This window comes from Narcine bancroftii, chromosome 2 (genome assembly GCF_036971445.1).
Source record: "Narcine bancroftii isolate sNarBan1 chromosome 2, sNarBan1.hap1, whole genome shotgun sequence".
Taxonomy (NCBI): domain Eukaryota; kingdom Metazoa; phylum Chordata; class Chondrichthyes; order Torpediniformes; family Narcinidae; genus Narcine; species Narcine bancroftii.
The window spans coordinates 64,240,354-64,254,671 of record NC_091470.1 but is presented as its reverse complement, the minus strand read 5'-3'; the positions used below and the strand labels follow the sequence as shown (position 1 = coordinate 64,254,671).

At 44.4% G+C, this 14,318-nt stretch overlaps 1 protein-coding gene and 1 long non-coding RNA gene across 2 annotated transcripts in view; one reads left to right on the top strand and one right to left on the bottom strand.

The window, feature by feature from the left end:
* ccdc175 (coiled-coil domain containing 175) overlaps nt 1-14,318 on the bottom strand; it is a 340,062-nt gene that overhangs the window by 294,634 nt on the left and 31,110 nt on the right. The window lies entirely within an intron of this gene.
* LOC138753642 (uncharacterized) lies at nt 1,969-6,128 on the top strand. Its single transcript, XR_011351323.1, has 2 exons — nt 1,969-2,528; nt 5,971-6,128. It is a non-coding gene; the product is annotated as an uncharacterized lncRNA (long non-coding RNA).

Genomic DNA, 14,318 nt, shown 5'->3' with positions numbered 1-14,318 from the left:
CTGTAAATCCTTCCCTAATCCACCTCTTATCCCTCTGTCTTTAATAGACTCTTACCATCTTAACTATTTGACTAGTGTTTCGCTTTCTACCATAATATTCCATGCAGTTAGATATCAAATTAGATCTGATATGGTAGAAATGTTACATCATGTAACTTGTTTTTACATGGCACTCATCCAAATGTAATTATTTAGTGAATGGTACAGTTTGTACTGTTGGAGTTGAATTTTAAAATATTACAATCAAATTAGTTCATCCCAAAAATATACTAATCTTCATCTTTGGGCAGTTACATTGGAATGATGATGACTTGCTATCACTCCATTTCCATGGGTTCTGAATGGACAATGAAGCAACTGTGACAACTGTGTACTCCACCAACAATGGATCAGGAGGTGCTTGGCTGGACATGTGGATTGGTAGTTTGGAAGGGATTCACATCTGTCACCATTAATGCAGGGCTTCTGCATGGTCATAAGGTATGGACCTGAGGTCCTCATTGCCAATCAAAATGCTCCTTTTCTACTTTGAACTGTCCAGGGATTCTCAGGAACAGTGGGAATATTGAACTTTTTAAGGCAGGTTTGAGTGTACCCTTTAATATTTTCCCAGGATTTAGCTCAGCATTGAGAGGCAGATTTGAACAAATAAATGAATGTGATGTGGATCTCATTACTGGAGAGGATGACCTAGAAAATAACACTGAAAAGCTTCTGTAAAATACAAGAGATCAGCATTGCCCAATTGACCTGAAACATTGTGTCAAGTTTGAGGTTTTAGTAGATCTCATCTTGCTCCACACAGATTTGACCATATTGATCCTTTGAATCAATTCTTTCCCTAGTTACCCTTTCCACTCTTAATGTACTAATAGGATCTCAGAGAATTGACTTTTGATATATTAACCAAGGATACCTTGTGTCTCATTTTGGCTTTCCTGGTTTCTTCTTGTGCTCTCCTACACCTTTTATGTTTGATCTGAGCTCCCTATACCTGATATATGCCTCTTTCCTCTTGACCACAGCCTCAATATCCCTGTCAGCTAGAGTTTCCTCAACCTTCAAATTTGCCTTTCACTCTAAGATGAACATATGGACCCTGAATTCTTCCATTTACATGTTTAGAGGCAGTTCACTGCCAGATGTCCCTTTACTTGATAATAGGGATATTACGAGAATTTTTTCCTGGACAAAGTTGACACATTCTTCTCCATCATAGCACCATGAATGATATAGTCAATATTGGGAAGTTAAAAATGTCCATAATTAAAAACTGATTCCTACATATTGTCAGCCAGACTTTCACTTCTATAGACTGCCTATCTTCCCTCTGCACTCTCAGTCTTGATGCAGGACTTTGACCTGAAACATCAACCATTCCTTTGCTTCCACTGGTGCTTCTTGGCCAACTGAGATCTTGCAGTTTGTGTTTTTGACCTAATCATTCACTTCACTGTAATGCACAGTGGATGTAGCAGCCTGTACCTGTAGTATGTACTGCAATTAATCACCAAGGCTACTCCAACAGGACCTCCAAGCCTTGTGACAAGGACAGGGGGCATATGCATCTGGGACCACCAACATCTGCAGAACTCCCTCTAAGTCACACACCATCTTGACTTGGAAATACATTACTTGCCATTCATTGTCATTGGTCTAAATTTTGCAACTTGCTCCCAAATAGCACTGAAGAACCAAAGGAAATCAAGAAGGCAACTTGCCACCACATTTCAAGAGCAATAAATGTCAATGTTGCTGACATTCTGAACAATAAATAAATAAGTAATGTTCACCTCTTTTCTTGGCTCTCAGTCCGGTGGAACATGAACACATAGTGGTCATTGGAGAGTTGCTGGAACCTCTGTACTCTGTCCTCATAGTCTTTGCCCTTCAGCATACAAGCTTTCTGTTGGACCTTGAAATTTAGCTGCCTATAGAATTTTTATATTTTGTGGATGGGCCCAAAACGGTTTGATATGTGAGCTTTGAATCAACTATAGTAAAAGCACAATGCTGGAGAAACTCCACAGGTCAAACAGCATTTTTATATAGCAAAGATAATGAAACATGACCAATGTTTTGGGCCTAATAAAACAATAGGTAGACAATTGGAATTCTGAAATTTCCAACAAGTCTTTGACTTTTTTCTGTAGGAAAGTGTTTCCACCCTTCAATTACTGGAAAATTAACAAATAGTTTTTCTTTTAAACTACAGGCTCCTCACTTTTCTCTTTGGAAATATAACAACCAACCCTCAATCTAGTTTCCATGGACATGGCCGTGACATCACATAGCAACACTTATCTGTGCTTAGCAACAAAGATTAAAAAAAAAACCTCCAGGTCTCTCACTATTTGGTGTCTTAAATCAAGCTTTAGATTGTAATTAGTGGAAAAAAAGATTATTGCTCAAATTGGCAAGGTGACAAAGGAAAACTGACAGCTCCTGTCCATCATGACTTCTGCAGCAGTTGCCACTGTTGTCCATTCCATTTTCCTCTTCACCTCTCATTGCAATTGTTAACCTGGGTGAGTTTGCCTCTACTCTTATTAATCAAAGTATAGGCTGAGATTTGCCTTCCTGTGTTCAGATGATCATCTCTGATGTCTCAAGGTTCTTTGCCCCCTTCTACAGATATGTCATCAGGTGATAAGTCACCTATTTTTACAGCTTTTTTCATCCTGCTGAATTCAATGGACAACAGCAAACAGGATCCCCGTTGCTACAACATATAAAGCAATTACAATATCTCCTTGTGTTGAGGCCAAGATAAATTTTCTGTCTGGTCATTCTTCTGGGCTGCAATACTGTGAAACCAAACAAGGTAAAAAAAAGTGTTCTGTGAGAATTACAGTACTGATCTTGTAAATTAAATTACTCAAACAATAGCAGCTGATGGTCTTCCTAAATAACATTCAAAAATAGAAATATGGTAAGTATGCTCTTGATTTGAAAAATATAGTGAATAAAGCAAATCTCATATGACCACAATAAGATATAACTGATATTGCAAAGTCTCTCATACGACCACAATAAGATATAACTGATATTGCAAAGTCTCTCATATGACCACAATAAGATATAATTGATATTGCAAAGTGATATCTTAATTGACTGAAACTGGTGCTGCATCACCATATGAGTGCTACGGTACTTTAAATGTTAGCATACTGATTGAAAAGTGTATTTGTTATTAGTGGCAATAGGCATCTGCACACACCCACGTGTGGAACTTTATAGCTTATAGTTTTAAATATATGTCTGGAGTGACACTACTCCTTTCAAAAGATGACCTGTTTCAATTAAGTTTGCAATAACTGAGCAAAATATGTTCTAAAAATAGCTGTTTTACCAAAATAATAAAGGGTTAATCAATTTGTAGAATAAATGAAATAGGTTAAAATGGAAGATATTTGTGATGTGGTTTATTCAATTCTTACTTATTTAAACCGGTCACAAGGTGTAAACTGCAAATTTTCCTGTTGGATACCAAAAGACGAGAGGAAAACCCACAGCTAATTTAAAGCAGATTGAACAATTCATCACTCGAAGGCTAAAAGGAAGTGATCATCTGATATGGAATACAGGACAAAGTGTTCCATCAGAATATTAGACTAATACAAAGCTTGAAGTCCTCTGATTGGAAATGGGATATATTTTTTTAAAAACACATTTGCCAGATTAGTAAAGAGAACTGTCAGGTTTTATCAAGTTTTTTCCTTGTCGTTAATGGGAAATGTGTAAGTAAGTATGGCTAGCTTTTCTGTTAACCTCCAAAAAAATCTTTCCTTTGTTGATCTCTTCTCTGCGACACTGGAAAGGTAAACTGTAACTCTCTGAATGATATCTTCTGAAATCCTGAAAGGCTTTTGGAAATTTGTAATCATCTGGTGTACTTTCTCTGAAGCTTTTGGCTGTTCCAGCAACAACAGCCAGGAAAGTACAGACAAATTTAAGTCTGTCAAAGTTAGAATGGCCATATGTGCAAGTCCTAATGCTTTGGGACAAAATTGATTATATGCTTCCTTACCATGCTCATTATTTGCTCTGCTGTGAAAATTGTTTGAGGCAAAGTGTATATCGTCAAAACAAATAACCTAATTTTCTTTGAGATTAAATGTGGCGAAGAAAAAGTGTCCTTGTGCTTCATGGCAGGTTGGGCCTCTCTTTAAATGACCCTTTCCCTGAGATCTTTGTGACTATGCCAACATTTTGCAGTCAAACACATCCATTGTTTGAGAGATATGTTCTAATATGAAATATGTCAGGCCTGTATAACCGTACAATAAATATCAGGATCATCAACACATTTTAACATGAATCGCAAACACTTGGCCTGATGACACTGCTGTGGTAGGGGTTAGCACACGCTGATTGTCCAGGGTAATCTTTTCGTTCTAAATGCCTTTGTGAAAGCAGAGGAAAACCACACCTACAACTTTATTTATAAAAATCTTTGATCACTCTGTGATGGATTGGGAGCTTTATCATGGAATTTGTCAGTACATAGGGCATGAATGATGCTAATCAATTAATTCCATCTGCCTGTAATCTGTAGCCCTCTGTTCATTGCATGTTCATGGGCTGTCCAAACCTCTTAAGTATTGTTTTCTCATCGCCTTCCATCATGTTCCCAAGCAGCATGTTCTTGGCAACTACCACTCTATGTTAACTGTACCCCTCTCATTTTAAACCTATGCCTCTAATATTTAACATTTCTATCCTGGGAAGACTCCCCAGACAATTTACCAATATGGTTCTTTATGAACAGTATGAGCAGATGATCTGAATGACCTAACTGATGCTGCAAAGGTCCCATGATTATTTTGATTACAGCAAGGTGATGGATATATTTTGGATATAATGAAAATGGTGGCACTGCTGGAGCTGCTGTCAGGGCAGCGCTGCTGCTGGTGTAGACCTGTGGAGAGCAGGGAGTGGAGACATGCTGCTCTCACAGGGTCCAACTGCCTAGTCTGACTGCTGTCAGCTCCCTCCAGGCTTTAAACAGCTTGTTAATGGAGCCAGTGGGGATTTTATTGAAAAATTTTGCGATTGCGAGGCTTGCACCCAAGATGGCAGCACCTATGACTGGCAGCAGCCACGAGGGATTGGAGTGTTTCAGAGAATGGGGAGAACACCTCCCCCATTTGAAAAGGAGAGGCAGAAAGATGACTCATGGGATGGTAGCCATTGTGGCAGACCACTGATGGGTTCTGAGGCTGAAGAATACGTAGGTGGCGGGCTGTTGGGGCCTTGTGGTGAGGAACCCATGCAAGCTGCTGGCAACTGTGGTTGAGGGATTCACATCAGGTGGCAGACAGCTGGGGACTGGCTCAAGACTGGCTGAAGGGGTACCAGGCATTAGAACTGAAAGAGGATGCCAAGGGCGCTGAAGGTTTCCTGATCGTGTCGGAGGTTAGGATCTGGAACTCGGGCTGCTGATGGTTTGGACTAGATTCTGTATGACTGCAGGGGCACTGAAGACAAATCCATGGACACTCGGTGACTCTAAGGGGACTCTCTTTTGCTTCCCTTTCTCTGACTGTCATGGGCACTTCAGACAATTCCTGCTGATGGAATACATGTCTACCTTATGACAAACAAAAGCAACTTCTGTGTAATATTGCTCTATTTTTATTAAATGTCAATAAACGAATCTTGAATTTTGATTATAATTAGGATAATGAACATTTGTACACTTGCAACCTTTATTTGCAGCCAGTGGTTGATTTCCACCAAGTCTTGAGTACATCAACACAATATCATAATGGCTATCCATGTAACATAGTGTCTTAAAGTAATCATGACCTTGATGACCTTTAAATAGCAAATCTACAATTACCACAACAAATGCAATGAAATTATGAAAGAAGGTTCCAGGAATGCTGCTGAGACATCTATTAATTGTCTGTCAGGAGAGGCTGTTTTTATTTGAACTGTTATTTCCTTTTATTTCTTTCATTGTAGATATGGAGCTGGCCCACCCACGGATGATTCATACCCTATGACTCCTCCCTTGTGGTCCTGGGACATAAAGCTCAAGCCACCTTTTCCTTGTCGCCATTCCTATCTTGGGATCCGGGCCAGCAAGGTTCTTCTGTATATTAAAGCCCATTGTTCCCTCAGCTTGTCTTTGTCGTTACTGCCCTACATGTCTAATAAATTTTCATGAGGTATGAATGCAAGTTTATGGTTAAGGAGAATTAACCTTTTTGATTTCAGCCACTGGAGCGCAAGCAGAATAATATCTTGGCAGAACTGCCAAGATATTAACTTGAAGGGAAGTTAGTGAATCTCACCTCGAGGAATGAACACACAAAGCATTGAGAATAATCTGCAGTGTTGAAAAATTTCACTCACAGAGGGTGTTCTCATTTATCAGAAGGAAGGATGGAGCTCAGGTGAAGAACTGGATTTGGGGGGCAGGGGTGGGATGATCATGTTATACTGAGTATTCAACTCGGGGCAGCAGGCTGGCAGATGTGAATGGGGTGGCCATATGGTCAACTAGAAGGATTTGCAGAATCTGTTGGCAGCAGTGACCGTCATTGCCACTGACTATACAATACCCTGAACTGCCACACAGCTTGTCATTTGCTTTAAACATGCAATAAAACATGTACAGCCTCTCTAGTGGTTAATTAATTGTGTCAACAGTTATGTATTTCTGAGATGCTAATGCTGGTGACCCTCCAGTCATCTATCAATAAATACATGAGGACAGTCAATCTATTTGATGTGGAGATCAGGTTTCTAAAGTTATTCAAACTTTTCAAAAACAGAAAATCCATGATCAAAAGCAATTTGTAGACTATTTCCAGCATATTCTGTTTTCACTTCAACAAAATAATTATCTTCCTGTGGGAAGGAATTGCTTTAATTTTACAATAAGTGCTCCAGGATGCTTGTAATTGACTAAGTTCTCTTGATTTTTCTATTCTCTAATCCCCATTTCAAAAACATCTGTTAACAAGTGACCTTTTGGAAAAAGAAAAATACAGCATGCAATCAAAAAGATGCCTTTTGACAAAGGTTCTTCACATTTTATATGTCTTTGGCTTGGCTTCGCAGACGAAGATTTATGGAGGGGGTAAAAAGTCCACGTCAGCTGCAGGCTCGTTTGTGGCTGACCAGTCCGATGCGGGACAGGCAGACACGATTGCAGCGGTTGCAAGGGAAAATTGGTTGGTTGGGGTTGGGTGTTGGGTTTTTCCTCCTTTGCCTTTTGTCAGTGAGGTGGGCTCTGCGGTCTTCTTCAAAGGAGGCTGCTGCCCGCCAAACTGTGAGGCGCCAAGATGCACGGTTTGAGGCGTTATCAGCCCACTGGCGGTGGTCAATGTGGCAGGCACCAAGAGATTTCTTTAGGCAGTCCTTGTACCTTTTCTTTGGTGCACCTCTGTCACGGTGGCCAGTGGAGAGCTCGCCATATAATACGATCTTGGGAAGGCGATGGTCCTCCATTCTGGAGACGTGACCCATCCAGCGCAGCTGGATCTTCAGCAGCGTGGACTCGATGCTGTCGACCTCTGCCATCTCGAGTACCTCGACGTTAGGGGTGTGAACGCTCCAATGGATGTTGAGGATGGAGCGGAGACAACGCTGGTGGAAGCGTTCTAGGAGCCGTAGGTGGTGCCGGTAGAGGACCCATGATTCGGAGCCGAACAGGAGTGTGGGTATGACAACGGCTCTGTATACGCTTATCTTTGTGAGGTTTTTCAGTTGGTTGTTTTTCCAGACTCTTTTGTGTAGTCTTCCAAAGGCGCTATTTGCCTTGGCGAGTCTGTTGTCTATCTCATTGTCGATCCTTGCATCTGATGAAATGGTGCAGATACAGCAATGAGCTCTCCATAACATTTTATATATTATTATCAGAAAAGACAACAAAGCAACAGTGACATAGCTGCGGAGGGGGTACAGGGGGAGCCTGCACATTCTCTGGAGGTGGTGCCTTTTTGAGCTGTGACCCTTGTGGGACCCCTGTGGTAAGCTTGTGCTGGTGGGCCACCATCACGTTGCAGGGAAAGTGTTGTTTCTCGGGAGTGTCTTCCTGCCTTGGAACACGAGTCATGGCAAAAGCAGTCAGCAGCCCAAGCCCAGGGCACTCGTCAGGATGGAGAGCGGAATAGACACTCAAGCCAGAAGCACCATTTCTTGGCCGGGATATTTTGACACGCGAGACCAAGACCCCGAACTAATGCATTGATTTTATTCTGTACTTTGAACTATGTTGTTTTAGGTAATTAAGCTTTAGTGCGTGCATTAATTGCCTTTGTACGCTGGTTGCAAAACGTACCTGTGCACACACAGGGAAGTGGTCGTGGAGCCTTTTTTTGATATGGTCCCTCTAACGTTAGAACTTGGCAATACCCCTCCAAAGCCCTGCACTCCTCTGTGCTTCTGACATCCAACTTGAGAAGAGGATACTGGCGTTAATAGTTCATTCTATGAAATATAAAATGTTCACAATCTCAAGACACCACACTGGAGAGGCTGAAAAGCAGCAATGTGGAGTATCCAGCAGTCAGTAGGCCCTTCAAATACATTCCATATGAGTGTGTTTGAAGGGTCTCCAAATGGAGCAGGTATTCAGGTCCCCTCCTCCTCCCCCCCACCATCACAGTGGCCCCCCCACCACAAAATCATCAGTCACTTGATGCACATGGCTCCATTTTGTGAATGTATTTGCTAATGTCATAATTCATCATCTGCAACTGTTGATTGCAAGACACTACTAACACTAATACCAATGATCAGGAATCAAACTGATCCCACCCTTTAGCAGCATGCAGTTAAAACATTGATTATAACTAAATTAGGGCCTCAGAATGTTTTACAAGGCTTTGCAGTCAATGAAGCACTTTTCCAAAATGTTGTCATTTGGATAAAATGGCTGCTGATTTATACACTGCCATGTCCTTCAGTCAATAGTGAAAATGATTCTGATTGAGAGATAAATATTTGTCAGTATTCTCTTTCTGAAAGAGCAGAGAGTGCAAAGGCACCAAATAGACAGCATCACCAACCACGCTGGCAACACTGCACGGAATTGCCAGCCAAAATTTGTGTGTTCGCGCCTATGGAGTTTGAATTCAAAACATTCTGACTGAAAGGCAACTACTTGCACTGTTGCAGATCTAGTAAACTTGCAACAATGCCAGCATCTCAGCCATATTGACAAATCATTGCATCTCACTGACTGACATGTCTCCCACTTCCTCTTTTGCAATATAGCAGCTGGAGTTAACAGCAAGGGACATAAAAGTGAAATTATGCCTTTGACAGAAGGAGATTATACTCAGTGTCAGAGAGATCTGCAGTTTAAGTGGCCAAATTAAGGTATTAAATATTTAGGAATACATACAGATAATAATTTGAAGAATTTATATAAATTATTTATCTTTTTTTAAACAATGATTGAGAAAGAGTTAAAAAAAAGATAAATTTACCTATAATTTTAATTGGAAGAGTGAATTGTATAAAGATGAATGTATTTCCAAGGATACAATATCTTTTTCAGATGTTACCAATATTCGCCAAACGAAAACGTACTCCACGGAAAGCAGTTCGCCGGGAACATGAGATGGGTGGGTGCCATGCCTGGGTGGCAGTGGGGGTTTGAACAAGTCCAAGCGTGCCCTGAGGTGAGGAAGTTGTTGGTGCAGCAACTGCTGGGGATTGTGAGGTATGTTGTTGAACTCACCAGGTAATGCCAGCGGTGCACCGTAGACCAGCTCAGCAGATGACACCTGCAGATCTTCCTTGGGAGTGGAGCGGATGCCCAGGAGCACCCAAGGCAGTTTGTCCGCCCAGTCAGGAGTGGCAAGGCAGGCCATGACTGCCGACTTAAGGTGGTGGTGCAGACGTTTGACCAGTTCATTGGCCTGCGGGTGATAGGCCGTGGTGCAGTGTAGCTGAATCCCCAACCTGTTGGTGAGCTGTGCCCAGAGCGCAGATGTGAACTGGGCACCCTGATCGCTGGTGAGGTGACACAGGATGCCAAACTGGGCGATCCAACCATGCAACAGTGCTCGGGGGCAGGAGTCGGTGGAGGCGTCTGGCATCAGGATTGCCTCAGGCCAGCGAGTGGTGCGGTCCACCATTGTAAGCAGGTAATGGTTGCCTCGGGAAATGGATAAGGGCCCGACGATGCCCACGTGAATGTGGTTGAACTGTTCCTGGACGTGCTCGAACTCCTGTATGGGTGCCCTGGTGTGCCTGTGCACCTTGGACGTCTGGCAATGGGTGCATGTTCTGGCACAGCCCATGATCTGCTTCCGCAGCCCATGCCATACGAACCACTCTGCTATCATCCGGACTGTGGACCTGATGGACGGATGTGAAAGGTTGTGGATGTGATGGAAGACCTGCCTGTGCCATTTCTGGGGAACCACTGGTCACGGGGTGCCCATGGAGATATCGCACAGGATGGTTCCTTCGCCACTCAGAGTCGGGAGGTCTCGGAACTGCAGGCCCGTGATGGCGGTCTTGAAGGCCCTTGTCTCCTCATCAGACTTCTGGTCCCAGGTGAGCTGGTCAACGTTGAGGCCAGGTGTCAGCGCGCAGATGACCGGTTGTGAGAGTGCATCGGCAACCACATTGTCCTTCCCTGCCTTGTGCCAAATGTCAGTGGTAAACTCCGACATGAAAGAGAGGTGACGCTGCTGGTGGGCTGACCAGGCATCCTTTGCCATCACAAGTGCCTGGGTGAATGGTTTGTGGTCAGTGAAGATGGTAAAAGCCCTCCCCTCCAAAAAAATAGCGGAAATGCCGCACCACAAGGTACATGCTCAGTAACCCGTGGTCGAAGGCACTATACTTGTGTTCCGGCAGGCGGAGCAGGCGGCTGAAGAATGCCAGCGGCTTCCAATGTCCATTCACCTGCTGCTCCAGGAAGGCACCAATGGCTGTGGCAGAGGTATCGACAGAGAGTGCCATATGCAGGTCGGTGTGCAGTTGGGCGAGCATGGTGGCCTTCACGAGGGCATCCTTGGTGGCCTCGATTGGGGGGAAGCCTTCTTGGTTCCAAGCAAGTGTTTTGTGCTTGGCTGCGATGAGGGTGAATAGTGGCTGCATGATGTGCGCAGCTCCCGGGATAAAGCGGTTGTAAAAGTAGAACATACCCGCAAACTTCTGCAGCCCCTCTAGGCTGTCCAGGCATGGGAACTCCCTGATAGCGGCGACCTTCGCAGCTGCAGTCGTATGGCCCAGGAACTGCATGGACACTTTCCCAAACTGGCACTTGGCCGGATTGATGTTAAGGCTGAAATCGGCCAGCCGGGAGAAAAAGGCGCATAGGTGGGCCTTGTGTTGAGCCTGGTCCTTGCTGGTGACGAGGTGGTCGTCCACATAAATAAAGATGAAATCCAAGTCCCTGCCCACAGAGTCGATGAGGCGCTGGAAGGTCTGAGCGGCGTTCTTAAGTCCAAATGGCATGTGCAGGAATTCGAACAAGCCAAAGGGGGTGATGATGGCCATCTTGGGTATGTCCTCAGGGTGCACATGGATCTGGTGATATCTGCACACCAGGTCAACCTTGGAGAAAACCCTCGCACCATGCAGGTTGGCCGTAAAGTTTTGGATGTGAGGGATGGGGTAATGGTCAGGAACTGTTGCCTCATTGAGCCGTCAATAGTCTCCATAGGGATGCCAGCCACCAGAGGCTTTCGGGTCCAGGTGGAGCTGCAAGTCCCACGGGCTGTCAGACCGCTGAATGATCCCCAGTTCCAACAGGTGCGAAAACTCCTCCTTCACCACCTGAAGCTTGTCAGGCGGGAGCCGGCATGCCTTGGTGTGAACCGGTAGGCCCTGGGTTGGGATGTGGTGGAACACCCCATGGCGTGGTGAGACAGCAGAGAATTGTGGCTTGAGGAGTGTCGGGATCTCATCCAGGATTCCCTGGAACTCGTCTCTGGATGTGCTGATCATGGCCATTTGTGGTTGCTCTGAGCAGGAGGCGTCAAGGCAAATGGTCTAGAAGGTATGGGTGTCCACCAGGCACCTACCTCAGATCTCCACCAGAGGCCCATGTGTGAGGAGGAAGTCTGCATCCAGAATGGCAGTCGGGAGGGATGAGACGGTGAACCTCCACGCAAAATTTCGTTGGCCGATCTAGAAGTGGACTGTCTTATCTCCATATGTCCGGATTTCTGTTGCGTTGGCCACATGGAGGGGAGGTCAATGAGGTCGGTTCCTGGACTCGACGGCTGTGGCCTGGATGACACTGATCTGGGCTCCAGTGTCAACGAGGAATCGCCGGCCGCTGACTGAGTCCCACGGGTAGAGGAGGCTGTGTCCTTGGCCAGCTGCCACAGCCATTAACAGTGGCCGACAGGGCTGACGACACTTCCAAGCCTTGGCTCCACAGCGCTGATGGTAGAAGTAGAGGCCTGGAGTGGATGCTGTGCCTTGGTTATGCTCTTGGGGGCTTCTGCTGGGGCCGAATGCTCCACCACAGTACTAGGGGTGGGCTTGGTGTGGTCGTGCCTGTGCCTCGTGACCTGCTGGATCGCTGAGCCCTCTGGGAATCGTGCGAGCCATAGCTCTTGGGCCTTCTGGACGAGCTTCCTCGGGTTGGTGAAGCTCTCCTGGTCCAGCAGCGGCCGGATGTGCCCGGGCATATGGTCGCGGAAAATGCGCTTGAAGAGTGGGCAGTTGGTGTGCTCACCTATGAGTGCAAGCATCTCGTCCATCAGCTCCATTGGGGACCTGCACCTCAGGGTGTCGAGGTGCAGCATCTGATCGGCACGCTGGTGTCTGGATAGTCCGAGGGATCTGGTAAGCACTCGCTTGATGGTCTCGTATTTGTCTTTGGCGGGTAGGTGTTGAACGAGGTGCAGCATGCGTCTGGCGGTGGTCTGGTCCAGGGCAGCAACCACATGGTAGAATTTGGTTGTGTTGGACAAAATCTGATAGAGGTGAAACTGATCCTCCGCGTGGCCGAACCAGGTCTCCGGCTCCTGAACCCAGAATTCAGGCAGTTTCATGGCTATAGCGCTGATCCCAGGCTCGCTCATGATGGGTTCAAAGATGTTTGAATCACTCGGGGTCACCAATTGAGGCGGCAGCTACGCTACTCCTGAAAGAACACACACAACCAGATGGGTTGAGCTCAGTGAGCAGACTAGTTTATTGAAGACTGCTGGGCTGTACTTATACTCCCAGCCCAGTCCTGGCTGAGAACCGCCCTGGAGGGTGCTGACATCACCCAAGCGTCACGTGGTCCCACAGCATGGGCTTCTGAGCCCCATGCTGGGAGGAAGGGAACACCCCCGACAGTGCCATTTTGGCCGGCTGCCCCGCTGCATGGCTTACAAGTGGGGCTGGTTTGCCTGCCTAGTGGTGAGCTGCCACAAGGCATAGATTAGTTCAATATAATTTTTTTTACATCCATTATTTCTGATACCACAGAAGCTGAATGGATTAAAATTAGATTTGTCATATCAATATTTTAGATGTGGTAAGGAAATAGGATCTGTCATGCATTCAACATGGTCTATTCCAAATGTGAAACCCTTTTGGGTGCTAACCAAGTAATTTTTTTTACAAGTTACAGGAGTTGTTTTTCCATTAAATCTTGATCTGTTTTTATTATGAACTATTGAAGGTACAGTCCCTAAATTGAAATGATCAATTTACCAATTAAAATTTGTTAAATTAGCAGTTGCGAAAAAATGTATTGCAATTACTTGGCAATCAGACTTATCTTTAACATTGAAATTCAAAGTTGTATTCCTTTGGAAAAAAATTATTATTATTTAAGAAATAAGTATTCTATGCTTTTACAAATCTGGCACTCGTAAATGCAGGTACTGGGAATAAATTTAGAATGATATCCTTTTTGCCCATTGGATCCTGCAGTATCCTTCTATATACGATTATGTTATGATGAGTTGCACTGCACAACATCTCTCTCAGCATCCAAGATTTTTGTTACTTTTATTTTTTTTTGGGGTGGGAGGTTGGGTGGGAGGGAGGGTTTTTTCGGTGGGCTGTAAACTGTTATGTATCCAATAAAATTTGTTTTCTTGTGATATCTATATATTACAATAACTATAGATAATGTAGGTATGGAGCATTAAGTTAAACATTTAAAAAAAAAACAGCAAGGGACAAATGCAGTTGTCTGATCTTAGTCTGACTGAACATTGCTGCTTGCCATCAATGTTAAGATTATTGCTGAGGCACTGAAGAGTCATTTGCTGAAACCATGCAAGATGACAACACCTTTAAATCTCCCTCGGCTTTTCTTTAGAACTGTTAGAACTGGTAGATGCATGCACCTCTTAAGTTTAAATTCAGGCTTATTATCATCTGAT